The following is a 22,530-nucleotide window of genomic DNA, read 5'->3' on the forward strand; positions in this document are numbered from 1 at the left end:
GAGAGATGATTCGGAGAGATAACCTCCTCTCTCCAAGTGGCAGGAATCAGCTTCCAGAATTCCCACGGCAGCGTAACCACAGCAACGCTGGGAGGGGCCAAGCAGGACTCTTCTCTAAGGCTTGATATGGCACGACCACTCCAAAACACTGGCTATTGCTCGCCCTTACACTTCTACAGGACCCCTACCTACTCTCTCACTGTCCCCACCCCTCCCAATCACTACCCCCCCCCCGTTAGCCCCAAACATCCATCCACCCACCAAACCCCCATCCTCACCCCATTCCTAAACTCCGTTAGCGCCCCCCCAAAACCCCAGTCCCACCTCTAACCTCCCCATTAAGCCTCAAACTTCCACCCACCCCCCAAACTTTCAGCCCCACCCCTCTCAATACCTATCCCCCCATTAGCCCCACCCCCAAACCCCCCACTCTAGAAGGCACTGGTGTTATTTTCTTGTGACCACATTCTAAACGTCTGGTTTGGATGAGTGAACGACAGTGACGAGGCCATGATGACAGACACACACAGAGTGGGCAGCCCACAGAGACACCGAGGTAATGGGGTATTGATAATGGCAGACTGGCTTGTTCCACAGAGGGTCTTGTCTGTGTGAAAGAACAGCTCTTTAGGAAAGAACAAAACTGCTATGAGTGAGTCAGTCCGTTAGCTATGTACACAGGAAGTGAACTGACGGCCTACACTACACCTGAAACACTGCATCTGGCAGGTTTTCACTACATCTAGTTGATTTCTGACTGGCTGACAATGCTGAGTTACTACTGTACAAAAGTCTATGAACAGCCTCCCCACTGGGGACTCTACTGTCCACTAGGTGTCATCGTCATGTTTACACACTAACGGGCAAGTGATCAGCTGAACATTCATCCTACCTGTACATGTTAACCACACAGCAACAATTCATGTCAAGCATCTAGTTTATACAATTGACCTTGTCTACAAATTTGAGTGGAACGATTCAAATCGATTGATTACAATTACTTTCTTTTGTTTGCCGATTAACCGTCAAGCTAGGAAGCTCGAGCCTTGTCAAAGCTTCAAAAGAATGTCACATATATTGGACCGCTTAAATCTGTTCTTCTCCCTTCTCGTATATTTTTTAACTAGAGGTTCTACTCACAAAGGACACACCAAAAAAAAACAAAACAAATGAACAGTCTTTAAAAAAATAATTGAATGAAAGTAATTTTTCTTCAAAAGTCTCAGTGTAAAATGTTCCCTGTCGTTGGGGAGGCGGGTGAAATGGGGGCAATGTGAAATGCAAGGAGCGGTGTCCGTTAGCAAAATTAAAAATGGCCGCCAGATGTCAATGCCTTCTCCAAGGCCCAGTTGACGACATCATGACGCCGGCTAAGGCCGAACACTGACCTCAACTTCCCTTCAGTCCTGGCCGGTGCCACTCCCCCTTTCAAAATACATGGATCTTTAAACAGGTACAAATAAATAGAAATTAAAAACTATTTCAGTTTTTTTTGAGGAGCCTCTTTCAGGAATGCTTGCTTTGGAGACGTGTGTGTGACAATGGTGGCCCGTCTGAGGACAGTGGGGCAGGGTCAACTCAGTAGAGAGAGAGAGAGAGAGAAGGTTGAGGCAGAGCTACTGGGTGCTCTTGAAGTTCATTCACTTCCAGACGGTTTCTCCTCCTTAGCCTGGACAAACCCCCCATCAGTCCTGTCTGTCTCTCTCCATCGGTGTCTCTCTCTCTGTCAGTCTGTCGGCTGCTACTTGAACAGGAAGTTGATGAAGACCTGAAGGAGGATGAGGAGGATGATGATGGCGTAGTCGCGCTGCTGCAGGAATCCGCCCTCCGCTGCCGCCTGGCCCACTGTCGTTCGGGAGCGCAGCACACCGATGCTCCTGGAGATGTAGGCACACACACGCAGACAGTCAGTGAGGGCTCAGTCACAGGAATTATATGCACAACCACAAACTCATCATGCATAAGTTGGGAACAATTGAATCCTCACTCACTCAAAGACCACACGCACACACACTCATGTTTGAACGACCCTCACTTGTAAATGTTCTCCTGTGTCTTCTTTATAGAATCAATGGCACTTTGAAGTTCACTAAGGTCTGGGCCCTTTTTCCTTAACCGGCTACTGTGCTTGCTTTTGTGTCCTGAAATGCACAAACAGCAACAATCAGCTGGAACAAAGAGTCAATACAAATGTTATAGTAAATGTCCAGTGAAAATGTCACTTTTAAAAGTACATTATATGTTAACTTATACCAAAATAATGTTGTTGACTCTGCCTATAGTCGTATTGGAGGGAGAAAAACACTTCGAAAACCTCCAACTTGCATCTCAAACAGACATGCTATTGCTTGTCATTTCCTCAGAGTATGATGTCATACTCCTGAGGGGAATGAGCTGACCAATCAGCGGTCTTCCCTCTCTATTGACTATTCTTTATGACTGGTATACGCCCACACCATTGTGCTGTTGGGGTGTATGAGTGTGCATATGTGGAGGGGTGTATGAGTGTATATGTAGGGGGGCTGTATGAGTGTGTATGTGTGTGTGTGTGTGTGTGGGGGGGGTGTATGAGTGTATATGTGTGTGTGGGGGTGTATGAGTGTGTATATGTGGGGGTGTATGAGTGTGTATGTGTGTGGGGGGGTGTATGAGTCTGTATGTGTATGTGGGGGTGTATGAGTCTGTATGTGTATGTGGAGGGGGTATGAGTGTGTATGTGTGTGGGGGGTGTATGAGTCTGTATGTGTATGTGGGGGTGTATGAGTGTGTATATGTGGGGGGGTGTATGAGTGTGTATGTGTGTGGGAGGGTGTATGAGTGTATATGTGTGTGGGAGGGTGTATGAGTGTATATGTGGAGGGGGGTGTATGAGTGTGTGTGTGGGGGGGTGTGTATGAGTGTGTATGAGTGTGTATGTGTGTATGTGTGAGGGGTGTATGAGTGTGGGGGGTGTATGGGGGGTGTATGAGTGTGGGTGGGGGTGTATGAGTGTTTATGTGTGTGGGTGGGGGTGTATGAGTGTGTGTGTGGGTGGGTGGGGGTGTATGAGTGTGTGTGTGGGTGGGGGTGTATGAGGGGTGGGTCAGCATTGGGATTGTATGTATATTAATGTGAGTGGTATTGTAATATTGTTGGTATGTGTGTGTGAGACGTACGCTCGCTGCCGGAGGAGTCCTGGCGGTCAGGTTCTGGGGAGGAGCAGCCACTCTCAGGTTTCTTGGGCTTGTCACTGTGCTTGTGCTTTCTTTTGGTCCCTGTTACCTACACACACCAATGACACATACATCAACACAGAGCCACACACACCAGCCACCAAATCAACACACACCACAGAGAAGACGACAAAACCAAATATACCTACACAAAAACACTCACGCACCGCACACACACGCTTGTACACCTACGAACAAACACACAGAAACTATGTAAATAGCTGCAATTAGGAACAAAACACAGACACAAATGCACACACACGCACACGCACGCACGCACACACACACGCACACGCATGCACGCACACACAATAACACTTACATCACATGCTAATCAGTAGCACAGCTATATGAGGCATGCGAGCGTGCCAATCGGCCACATCCAGTGAAACTCCGAAAACAACCAACACAGTCAGTTGCAACTAAAATCAAACTAACCAACCAAATGAACTAACCAACCAAGCACCTATTAAAGCACTCGGAGAAATCAACAACCAGCCTTCTTAAAAACGAAAACAGAATGATCCAGAAATCATCTAAAACATGACAACAACCAACATGGCGGTAGGTGGTGGGGAAACAGTCAAAACAATGGCTGTACGAGACAACAGGCTGGGCGGCGTGGCCCACATGGAACAGAAGCAGCCACAGGCGATGGTTGTGAATGGAGCTGGAGAAGACTTTTAGAGCAAGCTGCAGTGGTGGCTGGTGACAAACTGAAGTGGAGGAGGTGGTGAAAAAAAAATCAAGAAGTAGAAAAACAACTCAGGGAGCGCTGTTCGGTTGGCCAACCTACCTGGCACTTGCAATTGCCATCCCTCCTGGGGCCCTGGTTACTGAGACTAATTACACTGGCAGAACGTACCATAGGGGTGCGATGCCGCACTTTAGTCTGGATCCAGCCGTCTTTCTCAAACTGAATCATATCATTCAGCGGATCCCACGGCCGGGTGCTGTGGACACACACACACACACACACACACACACACACACACACACACACACACACACACACACACACACACACACACACACACACACACACACACACACACACACACACACAGAGAGAACATTACATAAGCAGATATTACAGTCTGTTGGTAATGTTATACCAACATGTTGTTGTAACACCAGGTCCATCCATTAGGTGTCACAATTCTCCTGTTGATCAGGTCTGGGGGCAGTTCAGATGCAGAGACTTGACATACAGTACATACAAGGTTTTGATGCTACTTCTTGGTCGTCATAGTAATGGAAGCATTGGCAAACTAATACAGTCTAACATCTCTATAAACATTAAAAATAACCTCAAGTTATTCCTGGCTCTGCCTGTCAATAGAGAATTTAGTTACATAACATCTCCACTAGATGGCTCCTCTCCTTTAATATATCAAGCTCCCAGACAGACATCGAAGGTCAGTCTCACATTTCACCCACTCATGGCTAACATACAAATATGAGGGAGATAAGCTGATCCTAGAACTGTAACTTCCACTCAACTTCAACTAACGGGTCACGTACCCTATATAGTGCACTACTTTAGACCAGAGCCCTATGGGGAATAGAGTGTGTGAATTGGAGATAAGAAACTCACTCGGCATATCTGTAATGCCACTCTCCGGTGACAGGGTCCTGTTCAAAGAGCCCGGGCGCCCAGTCCTCACACTTGGCCTTGCGCTCGCGGGTTGACTTCCTCTGAGCCTCCTCCAGGATAAACTTCTCATTGGTGGCCTCTGTCTGGTCCTTGTTGTTGATGGCCCTCGTTACATGCTGCCATAACCTGGGAGGACGGAGAGAGAGACAGAGAGAGAGGGAGAGAGAGGGGGGAGATATATATATTTAGAGAGAGATATATAAATATATATAGAGAGATATAGAGATATGGATATATATATAGATATATAGAGATATATATATACAGTGGGGCAAAAAACTATTTAGTCAGCCACCACTTGTGCAAGTTCTCCCACTTAAAAAGATGAGAGAGGTACACTTCAACTATGACAGACAAAATGAGAAAAAAAAATCCAGAAAATCACATTGTAAGATTTTTAATTAATTGATTTGCAAATGATGATGGAAAATAAGTATTTGGTCAATAACAAAAGTTTATCTCAATACTTTGTTATATACCCTTTGTTGGCAATGACAGAGGTCAAACGTTTTCTGTAAGTCTTCACAAGGTTTTCACACACTGTTGCTGGTATTTTGGCCCATTCCTCCATGCAGATCTCCTCTAGAGCAGTGATGTTTTGGGGCTGTTGCTGGGCAACACAGACTTTCAACTCCCTCCAAAGATTTTCTATGGGGTTGAGATCTGGAGACTGGCTAGGCCACTCCAGGACCTTGAAATGCTTCTTATGAAGCCACTCCTTCGTTGCCCGGGCGGTGTGTGTGGGATCATTGTCATGCTGAAAGACCCAGCCACGTTTCATCTTCAATGCCCTTGCTGTGGTTTTCACTCAAAATCTCACGATACACATGGCCCCATTCATTCTTTCCTTTACACGGATCAGTCGTCCTGGTCCCTTTGCAGAAAAACAGCCCCAAAGCATGATGTTTCCATCCCCATGCTTCACAGTAGGTATGGTGTTCTTTGGATGCAACTCAGCATTCTTTGTCCTCCAAACACGACGAGTTGAGTTTTTACCAAAAAGTTATATTTTGGTTTCATCTGACCATATGACATTCTCCCAATCTTCTTCTGGATCATCCAAATGCTTTCTAGCAAACTTCAGACGGGCCTGGACATGTACTGGCTTAAGCAGGGGGACACGTCTGGCACTGCAGGATTTGAGTCCCTGGCGGCGTAGTGTGTTACTGATGGTAGGCTTTGTTACTTTGGTCCCAGCGCTCTGTAGGTCATTCACTAGGTCCCCCCGTTTGGTTCTGGGATTTTTGCTCACCGTTCTTGTGATCATTTTGACCCCACGGGGTGAGATCTTGCGTGGAGCCCCAGATTGAGGGAGATTATCAGTGGTCTTGTATGTCTCCCATTTCCTAATAATTGCTCCCACAGTTGATTTCTTCAAACCAAGCTGCTTACCTATTGCAGATTCAGTCTTCCCAGCCTGGTGCAGGTCTACAATTTTGTTTCTGGTGTCGTTTGACGGCTCTTTGGTCTTGGCCATAGTGGAGTTTGGAGTGTGACTGTTTGAGGTTGTGGACAGGTGTCTTTTATATTGATAAGTTCAAACAGGTGCCATTAATACAGGTAACGAGTGGAGGACAGAGGATCCTCTTAAAGAAGAAGTTACAGGTCTGTAAGAGTCAGAAATCTTGCTTGTTTGTAGGTGACCAAATACGTATTTTCCACCATAATTTGCAAATAAATTCATTAAAAATCCTATAATGTGATTTTCTGGATTTTTTTCTCTCATTTTGTCTGTCATAGTTGAAGTGTACCTATGATGAAAATTACAGGCCTCTCTCATCTTTTTAAGTGGGAGAACTTGCACAATTGGTGGCTGACTAAATACTTTTTTGCCCCACTGTATATATAGAGAGAGGGAGGGAATGAGATGATGAGGGGAGAGAGGAGGAATAAAGATCCAACGAGGGGAAGGAAGGGGAGGGAGGAGGAATAAAAAGCCAACGAGATGAGGGGAGGGAGGAGGAATAAAAGGAGCCAACGAGGGGAAGGGGAAGGAACGAGATGAGGGGAGGGAGGAGGAATAAAAAGCCAACGAGGGGAAGGAATGAGATGAGGGGAGGAGGAATAAAGAGCCAACGAGGGGAAGGAATGAGATGAGGGGAGGGAGGAGGAATAAAGAGCCAACGAGGGGAAGGAATGAGATGATGAGGAGGAATAAAGAGGAGGAGTGAAAGAAAAGAGTGTGTCTCTTCATACCTCTCAGACTCATAGTCTCCCTGGTCCTCAGGAGGCACGGTGCAGCGGGTCAGCCTGCTCTGACGCAGCTCTGCAGTGGGGTTCCAAAACGTATCCACCACCCCGGTCTTCTTATCGTTGATGAAGATTTCACTGTCCTGGAGGAGCCAGACACACAGGAAGACCCAGTTAACACAGTTAGCCCCCACACACACGTTCAGACAAAAAAACATTAAATGAGAAACACACACATAGAGAAATACAAAAACATCTACACACCAAGCAGACAAACGTTCAATCACTCACCAAATTGTCTGACATCCTGTTATCTGCCAACAACCACTGCTTCTTATTAGACACAAAGTGCTCCATCACCCTGACTTCCCAAAACAACCTGGCTGTGTGCCCTGGTCAAACGTAGTGAACTATATGGGGAATAGGGTGCCTTTATGGGATGGAGGCAGTGGTACTGACGTTTAGGTACAGCTAATCTGACTGCTGAGCCAACTCAGACAGTCCTCCTAAACAGGCTGAGAGAGCTGTATTGACCGATCTGAGGACATGGCTAACACACACACACGCACGTACACGTACACGTACACACGCACGAACACACACACAGTTGTTATTCCCCAGAACCCGATGACACTAATGGCATAGAGCTGGCCGGGGTAATTACCCAGAAAGCCAGGGGAAGGTGTGAGATAGAATGACTGAGGTGATAGTTATGCAGAGGAGTGGTTTAGGTAATTTCCAATTTCCATTTCAAGGCAATACATTTCTTGGCAATCGCTAGCAATATTTCTGTTAGCTTTATAGTATGGCTTTGCCTAAGATTGGTGTTAGTAAAGTTACCCAGTAGACAGACCTCCGGGTCTAAAGGGAATGCAACCCCGTGAATTGAGGATATGGTATCGCGTACCCCCTGCCAGAAACCGTGTAGTTTTGAACACTGCCAAGTGGAATGGAGGAATGTTCCTTCATCTGAGCCACATCTAAAATATAGGGAGGAGATATCTGGGTTGAACTTGTGCAGTGTAGATGGGGTGATATAGAGCTGATGGAGGAAATTAAACTGGATCAGTCTGTATCTGGAGTTCAATGTGGATGTAACCCCATCCCTGCATAGGTCACTCCATAGATCCTCATCAAGATCAATACCCAGATCTTTCTCCCATCTAAGTCGGGGTTTATCTAGCCCAGGCAGTGTTTGTCCTGACATAAGAGCATCGTAAACACGGGAAATGGTCTTGAACAGTGGTTGGTCTGCATGGCAGAGTTGTTCAATAGGTGACATCTTAGGTAGGTTCCATTGTCCCTTGAGAGTCACCCTAATAAAGTTTTGTAGTTGTAGGTAGCTAAAGAAGTCCCTGTTAGGCAAGTGGTATTTCTGTTTCAGCTGATCAAAAGACATAAGAACTCCCTCCTCGTAACAATGTTCCAGAAGAGTGACCCCCTTATCAGACCAGGGTCTAAAGTTATTATTCTGGAAAAACATAGCGATCAATCTATTGTTCCATAAAGGGGTTTTAGGGGAAAGAAATCCCCTCGTCCGAACAGCTCATGCAGTTTGCACCATGCCAGGACAGAATGTATGATTAAAGGGTTGTCTGTGATGGTTTTTATAGATTTTCTGTCCCATTTGTAAAACAAATCTGCCCCAGTGTCATCATTTACCTCAAGCTTTTCAATGTTCAACCATGAGGGAGAGGGACCATTGTCAAACCTCTGAGCCAGGAACCTAGACTGTGCAGCCCAGTAGTACATTCTAAAATTGGGGAGGTTTAAGCCCCCTTGACTGTAATCACGGGTCAGTTTATCCAGGCCAACCCTAGGGGTTTTGCCGTGCCAGATAAACCAGCTTGTCAGCTTGTCGAGAGAGGAAAAAAATGCTGCAGGAACAGGGATAGGGGGAGATTGAAACAGATATAGAAACCTGGGCAGGACATTCATTTTAATTACATTGATTCTACCCAGTAGAGTGAGAGGTAAGTCCATCCATTTACAAAGGTCAACCTCCACCTTTTGCAACAAACTGGCCAGATTGAGTTTATAGAGGTTGTTCAGATTACCATCCACCATTATGCCCAAATATGTGAAGCCCATAGGCGACCATCTAAAAGGAAACTTGTGCTTGATGGTATGATGGTCAAAGACAGACAACGGTAAGATTTCGCTTTTATCAAGATTGACCTTATATCCAGAGAAAGAACTATAACACTGTAGTAGGATCTGCAAGTGAGAGAGGGAGTGTTCTGGGTTTGTTAGAAATAAGACAAGGTCGTCCGCAAAGAGTGATAATTCATGGGTATGGGGGCCCACCTCAAATCCATGTATGTCAGGGCACGTTCTAATAGCCTCAGCCAACTGTTCGATGGCGAGGGCAAAGAGGTGGGGGCTAATTGGGCAACATTGTCTGTTCCCCCTATAAAGAGGGAAAGAGGAGGAAGTAATCCCATTGGTAGCAATCCTAGCTTTAGGAGATTTGTAGAGTGATTTTATCAAATTTACAAACACGGTACCTAAACCGAACTTTTCCAAGACGCGAAAGAGGTATGGCCATTCAACCCTATCAAAGGCCTTTCAGCGTCGAGGGAGACTGCGACACTAGGTATTTTGTTTTTGTTAGCAAGGTGAATTATATCAAAGAACCTTCTGAGATTGTTGGAGGACAATCTATTAATTATGAAGCCAGTCTGATCTGGGTTGACCAACAGGGGAAGACTCCAGTCTCTTAGATAGCAACACTGACCCCATTTATCTGTCTGTCAGTCTGTGTCTGGCTGTCTGTCAGTCCGTTTGTGCCTGTCAGTCTGTCAGTCCGTTTCTGTCTGTCGTCTGTCAGTCGGTGCCCGTCTGTCGTCTGTCAGTCTGTGCCTGTCTGTCGTCTGTCTGTCTGAGGCCCAGCTTGAGAACACAGTAAAAGCCAGCTGGATCCAGCAGAAACCCAAATAACAAAAGATATTGATTATGATATACTGTGTGCGCAGCCTGTCACCATGACAAACTACCAGATATTATGATATACTGTGTATGCAGCCTGTCACCATGACAAACTAACAGATATTATGATATACTGTGTACGCAGCCTGTCACCATGACAAACTAACAGATATTATGATATACTGTGTACGCCTGTCACCATGACAAACTACCAGATATTATGATATACTGTGTACGCAGCCTGTCACCATGACAAACTAACAGATATTATGATATACTGTGTACGCAGCCTGTCACCATGACAAACTACCAGATATTATGATATACTGTGTATGCAGCCTGTCACCATGACCAACTAACAGATATTATGACATACTGTGTACGCAGCCTGTCACCATGACAAACTAACAGATATTATGATATACTGTGTACGCAGCCTGTCACCATGACAAACTAACAGATATTATGATATACTGTGTACGCCTGTCACCATGACAAACTAACAGATATTATGATATACTGTGTACGCCTGTCACCATGACAAACTAACAGATATTATGATATACTGTGTACGCAGCCTGTCACCATGACAAACTAACAGATATTATGATATACTGTGTACGCAGCCTGTCACCAAGACAAACTAACAGATATTATGACATACTGTGTATGCAGCCTGTCACCATGACAAACTACCAGATATTATGATATACTGTGTACGCCTGTCACCATGACAAACTAACAGATATTATGATATACTGTGTACGCAGCCTGTCACCATGACAAACTAACAGATATTATGATATACTGTGTACGCAGCCTGTCACCATGACAAACTAACAGATATTATGATATACTGTGTACGCAGCCTGTCACCCTGACAAACTAAAAGATATTATGATATACTGTGTACGCAGCCTGTCACCCTGACAAACTAACAGATATTATGATATACTGTGTACGCCTGTCACCATGACAAACTAACAGATATTATGACATACTGTGTACGCAGCCTGTCACCATGACAAACTAACAGATATTATGATATACTGTGTAGCCTGTCACCATGACAAACTAACAGATATTATGATATACTGTGTACGCAGCCTGTCACCATGACAAACTAACAGATATTATGATATACTGTGTACAGCCTGTCACCATGACAAACAAACAGTCTCAGATATACTGTGTCTCAGGCCATTGGTCAGACAAACTAACAGATATTATGATATACTGTGTAACGCAGCCTACATCACCATGACAAACTAACAGATATTATGATATACTGTGTATGCAGCCTGTCACCATGACAAACTAACATATATTATGATATACTGTGTACACAGCCTGTCACCATGACAAACTAACAGATATTATGATATAATTAAAGCAGCCTGTCACCATGACAAACTAACAGATATTATGATATACTGTGTACGCAGCCTGTCAAACAAACTAACAGATATTATGACATACTGTGTATGCAGCCTGTCACCATGACAAACTAACAGATATTATGACATACTGTAAACGCAGCCTGTCACCATGACAAACTAACAGATATTATGACATTTGATATATGCAAACACCATGACAAACTAACAGATATTAAAATAATGTCTGTACGCAGAACTGTCACCATGACAAACTAACAGATATTATCTGAATACTGTTTATTAGGAGCCTATTGACAAACTAACATATATTATGATTCTGTGGCGCCACGTTGCCTGTCACCATGACAAACTAACAGATATTATGATATACTGTGTATGCAGCCTGTCACCATGACAAACTGATACATAATGTGTACTTAGCCTGTCACCATGACAAACAAACAGTCCCAGCACATATTAAACAGTGTCTCTGGCCATTGGTGCAGAAAACAACCCATTTTACATTTAATTGTTAACTTAAATCTAATTTGGATGCATTAAGCAGGTAGGTGAAAGTGCATGTTACAGCCTCCATTAAACTTCATCAAGGTCAGGTGTTTGACATAAAAAGTCAGTTTGTAACCATTTACATGGAAAATAATCTTTCCATACTTGACCTTAAAAACAAATTCAATGCATGTGGGCTAGCTACCAAATGTTCATATTGATGACAGATCCAAAAGAAAAACTGCCTGTCACATCAGCCCAGAAGCTAATATGCATAGCTGGTGGCATTTGATAGAAAAACACTCTAAAGTACAAAGACTGTTAAAATAATGTCTGTGAGTATAACAGAACTGATATGGCAGGTGAAAGGAGGATTCCATCTGACATTTCTGTTTATTGGAGGTTATTAAAGAGAAGTGTAGGGTCAGTGCAACCCTTCATTAGGGTATGCAACGTTTGTTCAACGGAAAAACAAAAGATAAGCATTTTGAGTCCCAAACTGTTGGTCAGTTTTCCTTCTGCTGGAGACATAATGAACTTACCCAGTGTCCCTCCTCCAAGATGAGCCAGCCCCTCCTTCCCATCTTGAGCTTCATTCCTGTGTTTCACTGTCGGACCCAAAACGGCTGAAAAGAGAGTTTGAAGCTTTTGTTCATTAAAGACAAAAAGCCAAATGATTGATGGCATCAAAGTGGACATGGTAACCATGTTACATGGAACTCAATGGATCATTTCTGCTAATGACCTGTCTTGGTAACTACCTGCTACCAAATGGGCAATATTGATGCTTGTATCTCAAAGAAACAACTGTGCCATACATAGCTACTAAGGGAACTAAACTATTACTACAGTAGAGATGGTGCCCTACAGAGGAGTATAGTTAGTATACACTACAGTAGAAGGCTGTAAAATAAAGTGTTCCAGAAAGGAGGATTCATCACATTGGTGTTTTACAGTTCAAGATGGTGCACAGGGGTGGATAGTTAACCCTCACTACAGTAGAGATGGTGCCCTACAGAGGGAGGATAGTTTTGTATACACTACAGTAAAATGGTGCACCTGATTCAGAGTGAGGATAGGTCCTAGTATGAGCAGCTAATTGGCAGAATCAGTTGTGCCCTACAGAGGGCTGATAGCCAGAGCCTGCAGGTGGAGATGGTCTCCTAAGATGAGGATAGTCCCCTCCCTACACTACAGTAGTGATTCTAGGTAAAACGCCTACAGAGTTTGAGCTTTTGTTCATTATACACTAAAGTAAATGATTGGTGCCCTAAAGAACAAGTTATTTCCTCCTACCTTGAGTTTGAACTACAGAGTGAGGCACTATATCCTAGTCTTCTCTACAGGCAATGGTGATCTGGCCAGCCAGCTCCAGATAGTTACTATACACTACAGTAGAGATGGTGCCTGACAGAGGGAGGATAGTTATATACACTACAGTAGAGATGGTGCCCTACAGAGGGAGGATAGTTAGTATACACTACAGTACAGATGGTGCCCTACAGAGGGAGGATAGTTAGTATACACTACAGTAGAGATGGTGCCCTACAGAGGGAGGATAGTTAGTATACACTACAGTAGAGATGGTGCCCTACAGAGGGAGGGTAGTTAGTATACACTACAGTAGAGATGGTGCCCTACAGAGGGAGGGTAGTTAGTATACACTACAGTAGTGTGCAGTGTAAGGGTTTATTCCATTTGAATGAATTCCATTCAGGAAGTAAACTGACATTCTGATTCAATGTTCCCCGTTCCTTTCATATCGACTGAGGTGAAATGGTATTGACCCCAACCCTGGTAGTGTGTGAATCAGGACTGATTCAGTTAGTAGTGAAGTATATTTCCAGTATTACAGACTTTCCAGTCAGTCTGTATGACAAGCGACGTCATGTTGAATCTACTTCCTATGTAGAAGAAAGGGACGTGTTGCTTCAGGGTTGGGCTCAAGGCAGTCAATTCAGGAAGTGAATTTAAAATCCAAAATGTTTAATACTTCTGACATAAACAGCTTCTCCTTTTCAGATTATTAAGAAGTCATTAAAAATAGATGGACTCCTTTTAAATATTGAATTGTAATTTCAGTTTACTTCCTGAATTGACTGACTTCAATTTAGGTGGGCATATATAATTCTAAGGCTATTAATGTAACGTGTGTTGCTTTCACAGTAAGACTCCAGTCAGTAAGAGGTCAGACCTTAATGTAATGTGTGTTGCTTTCACAGTAAGACTCCAGTCAGTAAGAGGTCAGACCTTAATGTAATGTGTGATGCTTTCACAGTAAGACTCCAGTCAGTAAGAGGTCAGACCTTAATGTAATGTGTGTTGCTTTCACAGTAAGACTCCAGTCAGTAAGAGGTCAGACCTTAATAAGACTCCAGTCAGTAAGAGGTCAGACCTTAATGTAATGTGTGTTGCTTTCACAGTAAGACTCCAGTCAGTAAGAGGCCAGATCTTAATGTAATGTGTGATGCTTTCACAGTAAGACTCCAGTCAGTAAGAGGCCAGACCTTTGCAGTGGGCGTTACTTTCACAGTAAGACTCCAGTCAGTAAGAGGTCAGACCTTAATGCAATGTGTGATGCTTTCACAGTAAGACTCCAGTCAGTAAGAGGCCAGACCTTTGCAGTGGGCGTAGGGCATGTTCATGACGTAGTCTTCTCCTCTGTTGAGAAATGTGAGCCGAGCCTCTCCGTCCAATATGGCAGACAAGGAGTTTCCTGCAAAGAGACACATCGTCATGACAACACCCAGGAAAGGGTGTTAACACAGATATAACATTTGTTGGGTGTGCCTTTAAAATTATTATTATTATTTTTCAGCAGAAATGTGTTACCAAATATTCACTTCCCACTGTTAACTAGACAGGCCCGACATATCTATCTATACGCATTTGCTGTTTGGTAGGTGTGTGTGTGTGTGTGTGTGTGTGTGCATGTGTGTGTACATGAGTGTGTGTTGCACCGTAGAACTTGGACTTGGCCAGGATGCTTCCGCTGAGACAGAAGCCGTCCTTCCTGTTACTGACGTAGAACGCTGACACTGGAGGATGATGGGACACCTGACAGGGAGAGAAGGTGATTGGTCTAAGGTCAGGAGGACAGGTACTGGAAGCTAGCCCTGATCATAGCCAGTCTAACAGAAGATGTAATGTTGTCGAGTCTAGACCTTCTGAGAACCTATCACATTCCTTCTTTCAGCCATCAAACCATCCATCCATCCACCAACCTGTCAAACTATCCATCTATTCATCCACCAACCCAACCATCCATCCACCAAACAATCCATTCACCAACCCATCCATCCATCCACCAATCCGTCCATCCATCCACCAACCCATCCATCCATCTACCAACCCATCAAACTATCCATCCATCCATCCACCAACCCATCCATCCATCCACCAACCCATCCATCCATCCACCAACCCAACCATCCATCCACCAACCCAACCATCCATCCACCAACCCAACCATCCATCCACAACCATCCATCCATCCAACCACCAACCATCCATCCATCCATCCACCACCAACCCAACCATCCATCCACCAACCCATCCATCCATCCACCAACCCAACCATCCATCCACCAACAACCATCCATCCATCCAACCACCAACCCATCCATCCATCCATCCACCAACCCAACCATCCATCCATCCATCCAACCAAAACCATCCATCCACCAACCTGTCGATCCATCCATCCATCCATCCATCCATCCATCCATCCATCCATCCACCAAACAAACCCAACCATCCATCCATCCATCCACCAACCCAACCATCCATCCATCAAACCATCCATCCATCCAACCCGTCAACCATCCATCCACCAACCCATCAAACCATCCACCTGTCCATCCATCCATCCATCCATCCACCAACCCAACCATCCATCCATCCATCCATCCATCCATCCATCCATCCCCCAACCCATCCACCAAGTCCCCCACACATCCATAATTTACATACTAACACAACGTGAACCCAAGCCCCAATCCATCCATCCATCCCCCTCCAACCTGTTCAGATCCAGAATGTCTTGCATCCATGGAGCCCATCAAACCATCCATCCATGATGGGGTTATATGGCCAAGGCCCTGCTCAGGAGGAAAAACTATCCATCCACCAATGGTAGAGATACAGAGGGACATCTTGTCACATCCAGAACAGATCCATCCATCCATCCATCTACCATCCATCCAGTAAGAAACACTTACTTTTCTTTTTTAGAAAAATGTTTTCCACTGTTTTCCATCCATGACCATCCTGTGATTTTATCCAATCCCTGTGGCATCCATCCCTTCAACCCTTCATCCTGTTGTATCCATCTCCTCCAGTCCCCTGGAAATGATCACACATCCATAATTTACCTAACTACAACGTGAATCAATTGCTCAAATGCTCAAGCCCCAATCAGACAATCACATACTAGGGAGCAGTCTCCCCACAGGCTCTGTTACCTGTTCAGAAATGTAGAATGTCTTGCTGTTGGTCTTGCTAGGAGCCACATGCAGCGGTAGGTCTCACCGATGATGGGGTTATATGGCTTCTTCAGGCCCTGCTTTTCAGGAGGAAAAACTGAGCTTTAGATACGTCAGCTGAATGGTAGAGATAAGTCAGATGGACATCTTCAGAGAGGAAGTCACATCCAGAACAGAGTCGTGTTCATTAGGCACCTAACAGAAGAAATGAAATAGAGGGACTCAGCATGGTCCTATCCAGAAGAAACACTTACTTTTCTTTTAGAAAAAGTTTTCACATGTTTTCTGACTAGATGAACATGACCCTGCTGAAAAGTCTGTGATTTTAAGTGAAGTCAGCATCTAATCACCTGTGGCTTTTTGTAGAATCAGCATGAGATATGACCAGAGAGGAAGTCACTACTTTCTTCATCCTGTTGTAGGCATTCTCCTCCACAGCTGCCAGCTGGTAAATGATCAACAACAAATCAGCATGGTAGGACCTAAATCAAGTTAAGTCAGATAGCATCTTTGAATATTTGTCTGTTTCAGTACTGACTCAGAGTCAGCATGGTAGCAGTACTGACTCAGAGAAGTCAGCATGGTAGCAGTACTGACTCAGAGAGGAAGTCAGCATGGTAGTAGTTCTGACTCAGAGAGGAAGTAGCTGATCAGAGAGCAGTCAGCATGGTACTCAGAGAGGAAGTCAGCATGGTAGTAGTACTGACTCAGAGGAAGTCAGAAGTCAGCATGGTAGCAGTACTGACTCAGAGAGGAAGTCAGCATGGTAGCAGTACTGACTCAGAGAGGAAGTCAGCATGGTAGTAGTTCTGACTCAGAGAGGAAGTCAGCATGGTAGTAGTACTGACTCAGAGAGGAAGTCAGCATGGTAGTAGTACTGACTCAGAGAGGAAGTCAGCATGGTAGCAGTACTGACTCAGAGAGGAAGTCAGCATGGTAGCAGTACTTACTCAGAGAGGAAGTCAGCATGGTAGTAGTACTGACTCAGAGAGGAAGTCAGCATGGTAGCAGTACTGACTCAGAGAGGAAGTCAGCATGGTAGCAGTACTGACTCAGAGAGGAAGTCAGCATGGTAGTAGTACTGACTCAGAGAGAAGTCAGCATGGTAGCAGTACTGACTCAGAGAGGAAGTCAGCATGGTCAGCATGGTAGCAGTACAGCATGTTGACTCAGAGAGTCAGAAGCAGTACTTACTCAGAGGGAAGTCAGCATCAGAGAGGAAGTCAGCATGGTAGTAGTAGTCAGATGGTAGCTTGTCCAGGAAGGAGCGTGGCTCCAGGATGAAGGTGGGCAGGACCACTTTAGAGAGGAAGTCAGGGTCCATCCAGGCCTGACCTGCTTCAGTGCAGCGCATGGTCAGATCTCCAGAGAGACTTAGTATTCTCCTCCACACCGTCTCTGTCTGGGAGGCCTCTTGTCAGCCTGGGACACACACATATAAAGGTTTGGTGATTTACTGTACACACCACACACACATTTCATACTGCAATGAATTCTGGGGTTAGTCCTGACCGGGTCTTGAAACCGCTTCAGCAACTGTAAAGCCAACATCGTAGCTGTTGCACCAAGAGATCCACAGCTGTTGATGAGGTCGCTAGGTGATGGGCTATGTAAGGTCACAGTATTCACATAGCGGTGGAGTATATACCTATATGATACAAGCACATTATGGAGTTGCTCCAACGTGATATTATTCAGTATGATCATCTCTCCTGTCCGAAGAACTTCATCAGTTATCAATCAGTTCATTATTCACATCTTTGATCTTCTTCATTTTAGCATCTGCTGGCTGTATAATTCCAGCTATCGAAAATGACAATTCTAATTCACCACAGAACAGCTGGGAGGGATTTCACGCAGGCAGGCATACAAGTGCAACCCCACCCTTTCAACTATAATGTCTTCATGCCCTGCCTGTGGCACTTGGCTAAGGCTATATTAATAGTGCTGAAGATTTCACAATCATGAACAAATTATTTACGAAGCTCCATCAAACCTCTGAAGACTTGTTGTAAGTCCAATCCTAATGGAGTGTGGTTTCGTCACGTATAACATTCTACATACTGCAGCAGAACTGTGGCAGAAGAGATACACGTCCTGATTACTTGTCTATTGCAATGTAGGTTCCAACGTGTCAGAATAAAAGAGGTTAGACAATGGGACATAAGACAGAGATAGAGGGTTAGAGAGAGATCACAGACAGGCTGATTTAGGGCTGTCTGAGGCTTCACTCTGAAGACTGCTGCCCACACACACCACTCTTGATGGACGCCTCGACTCTGCTCCTTTCACTTCTCGTTCAAAAAGTGTGGCGGCGGCTAGCCTAGCGGTTAAGACTGTTGGCCCAGTAACTGAAAGGTCTCAGGTTTGAATCCGCGAGCTGGCAAGGTGGAAAAATCTGCCGTTCTGCCCTTGAGCAAGGCACTGAATTGCTCTCCAGGCGCCGATGATGTTGATTAAGGCAGCCCCCCACACCTCTCTGATTCAGAATTCATTCAGTTCCCAGTATCATCTAACTCTTCCTCATCTTAAACAAAGGTTTATCAAGTGTTCCCACTGTGTTCAAGGAAATGCCACTTTTTTTCTCTTAAGAATATTCTCTGAGGTCTTAAATCTTAAAAAATATCAAATCAAGCTGATTCTCTTCAATGTTACTGAGTCAAACTTTCCTTGGAGGAAAATTCTCACAACGCTTGTCCAATCAGATGCATTTATACAGAGTAAGCTGGGCTCAGTCCCCCTGACCAATAAGAGCCAGCGGTACTGACTACGCTCATCATCATTCCTCACCTCTCCCAGCTCCTCCTGGGACTGTTCCAGGTACGGAGTCTCCCGCAGGGCCTCGTTGGGGTCAAGGTCAATGTAGGAGTCATCCTGACGTTCCGACGTGTCACTGTCACTCTCCTCGCTCTTCCCCAGACCCTCCACGTCTGACTCCTCGTGGTCCTGCTCCCCCTCCCGGTCCGACTTGTCTGAGTACAGGTCAGGGTCCTTGAACTGGTCACTGTCGTTGAACCTAGCGGGAATAACAAGGAGGATGGATTCAAAGGACAGTTCACACTAAACACTTTTAGCACAGTTTTTTGCTCTGCACTGAAAGTGCAGTGCATCTAGAAAACCTGACTGCTGCTGGAATGCAAAACAAATTGGTATTGTACTAACAGTGGACTAATGAACAAAATACTGAAAGATAACTTGCCATTACCACTACCAATAGCACGGTGCATGAATACAGAGCTCCTCATGCCTTACTGCATGAAGGTCTTTTTGAGCAATCCCTGCAGAGTTGACAAAAGCACAGAAATTCTCCACAGCAGCCAAATCCCCCAGTACAACACAGATCCTTTGAAAGTTCAAAGCCTCAAGAAGACAGTGCTCTCCTCTCGAAAAGGAGAACACATGCAATCTTTACAAACTACAATCAACTCCGATGCATTCACAGATAACAGATACAACCAGTCAGACAACCAGTCGTCTCAGGGGAAATGTATCCTCACAAAGCACATGGAAATAGACCACAAGAGCTCAAACAGACTGCAGACGAGAGTAGAAAAAAGACTTGCTGCTCCACTTAGAGACACAGAGATGGGTTCCGGCCAGGCTTGTAACAGCTCCACATTCAAATAGACAACTAATCATGGTCTTCAGTCTGAACTGAGTCATGGGTGTTGCTGCAGAGGCTGGAAGCAGAGCTTGCATACCCAGTAGCTCTCCAGAGGACTTTTCACACTACTGAGCTGTACCGCGCTGGCCTGGTTACACATCCAACATAGTTGAACCCTGCTGAGGAGGACAGTTTGGTTTTTAAAACATCTGATCAAGAAGAAAAAGAAACGCACACCTATTAAGACGAGGTGCTGGCGGCGGAGTAGAAAACTTTGAAAATAAAAGAGAGCCAGCTCAGTTTGACGAGGGAGGTCAGAATAGAGTTGGAGAGCCGTGGCTGGGCTAAGAGCGGAGAGACCGTACTGTAGACAGGGCTAGAGCAGAGAAACCGTGGTAGACAGGGCTAGAGCGGAGAGACCGTACCGTAGACAGGGCTAGAGCGGAGAGACCGTACTGTAGCCTGGGGTAGAGCAGAGAGACCGTACTGGGCTAGAGCAGAGAGACCGTGGACAGGGCTAGAGCAGAGACCGTACCCTGGGGGTACTGTAGACTGGGCTAGAGCAGAGACCGTACCGTAGACAGGGCTAGAGCGGAGAGACCGTACCGTAGACAGGGCTAGAGCGGAGAGACCGTACTAGTACCTGGGGTAGCCTGGGCTAGAGCAGAGAGACCGTACTGTAGGCTGGGCTAGAGCGGAGAGACCGTACTGTAGCCTGGGGTAGAGCAGAGAGACCGTACTGTAGCCTGGGGTAGAGCGGAGAGACCGTACTGTAGCCTGGGGTAGAGCAGAGAGACCGTACTGTAGGCTGAGCTAGAGCGGAGAGACCGTACTGTAGCCTGGGGTAGAGCCGTACTGTAGGCAGGCTAGAGCGGAGAGACCGTACTGTAGCCTGGGGTAGGCTGAGCTAGAGCGGAGAGACACCGTAGGGGGTAGAGCGGAGGGTGCTGTAGTGGGGTAGAGAGAGACCGTACTGTAGGCTGTAGCTAGAGTGGAGAGACCGTACTGTAGGCTGGGAGAGACTAGAGCTGGGCTAGGAGAGTACCGGGGTAGAGCGGAGGGCCGTACTGTAGGCTGGGTTAGTGCGGAGCGGAGGCTGGGCTAGACCGTACTGTAGGCTGGACTAGAGGAGAGACCGTGTAGAGAGACCGTACTGTAGCCTGGGCTAGGCTGGGCTAGAGAGAGACCGTACTGTAGGGGCTAGAGCAGAGACTAGAGAGGGCTAGAGCAGAGAGACCGTACTGTAGGCTGAGCTAGGCAGGAGACCGTACTGTAGGCTGGGCTAGAGCAGAGAGACCGTACTGTAGGCTGGGCTAGAGCGGAGAGACCGTACTGTAGGCTGGGCTAGAGCAGAGAGACCGTACTGTAGGCTGGGCTAGAGCGGAGAGACCGTACTGTAGGCTGGGCTAGAGCTGGACCGTACTGTAGTGGGCTAGAGCAGAGAGACCGTACTGTAGACTGGGCTAGAGCAGAGAGACCGTACTGTAGGCTGAGGCTAGGCGAGAGACCATACTGTAGGCTGGGCTAGAGCAGAGAGACCGTACTGTAGGCTGGGCTAGAGCGGAGAGAGAGACAGAGCAGAGAGACCGGGAGACGTACTAGAGCAGAGACTGGCAGACTCACTGGAAACCCTGCATGTTGTGGGCTCTCAGCAGGCTGTAGACTGGGCTGGGAGCTCTCCCCAGCTGTGCTGGCCAGCTCCTCCTTGCCCTCCTTGGATCATGGTCCTCTTCAGGAGGCCGGAGCACTTCAGAGCCAGCTCCAGAGCATCCATCCAACAACGGCCTGGTGGAGAGGAGACAGGGGAGTTGACAGGCTACACTAGAGTCCTACACACATACAGATAACCACACACTCATGGAAGAACACACATACAGATAACCAACCCACATGGAAGAACACACATACAGATAACCACACCACATGGAAGAACACACATACAGATAACCACACCCACATGGAAGAACACACATACAGATAACCACACCCACATGGAAGAACACACTTGCATGCGCACACCCATGGAAGCACGCACGCTCACACACACACCACAGATTGCAGACACTAAAGCATTCAATCATTGGTGGGAAAAAACTATATTGAACACATTTGAAAACACATCAGCGTCCTGTCTCTTACCGTCTGACTCAGAGGTGGCTCGGAAGATGAGGTGACTGCCGGGTAATGGCTGTGTGATGGAACCCACCGCCTCTCCTTTAGGACCCTGACACACGGACAGGGAGGAGGGGAGAGGAAGGGGGGGAGAGAGAGAGAGAGGAGGAGGGGCGGGGAGAGAGAGGAGGAGGGAGGAGGAGGAGAAGGGGAGAGAGAGAGACAGAGGAGGGGGGGGAGAGGGAGGAGGGAGGAGGGGGGAGAGGAGGGGGAGAGAGGGGGAGAGAGGAGGGGTGGGGGAGAGAGAGGAGGGGGAGGGGAGAGAGGGGGAGAGAGAGAGAGGAGGGGGAGAGGAGAGAGGAGGGGGAGAGGAGGAGGGAGAGAGAGAGAGAGAGAGGAGGGGAGGAGGGAGGGAGAGGAGGGGGAGAGAGAGAGAGAGAGAGAGAGAGAGGGGGAG

At 46.2% G+C, this 22,530-nt stretch overlaps 1 pseudogene; it reads right to left on the bottom strand.

Moving 5' to 3' along the window:
• Window positions 1-429: 429 nt before the first annotated feature.
• The window catches only part of LOC135532137 (oxysterol-binding protein-related protein 8-like), a 31,176-nt pseudogene continuing 9,075 nt past the window's right edge, over window positions 430-22,530 (bottom strand).

The sequence above is a fragment of the Oncorhynchus masou genome, unplaced genomic scaffold (assembly GCF_036934945.1).
Source record: "Oncorhynchus masou masou isolate Uvic2021 unplaced genomic scaffold, UVic_Omas_1.1 unplaced_scaffold_1742, whole genome shotgun sequence".
NCBI classification, from domain to species: Eukaryota; Metazoa; Chordata; class Actinopteri; order Salmoniformes; family Salmonidae; genus Oncorhynchus; species Oncorhynchus masou.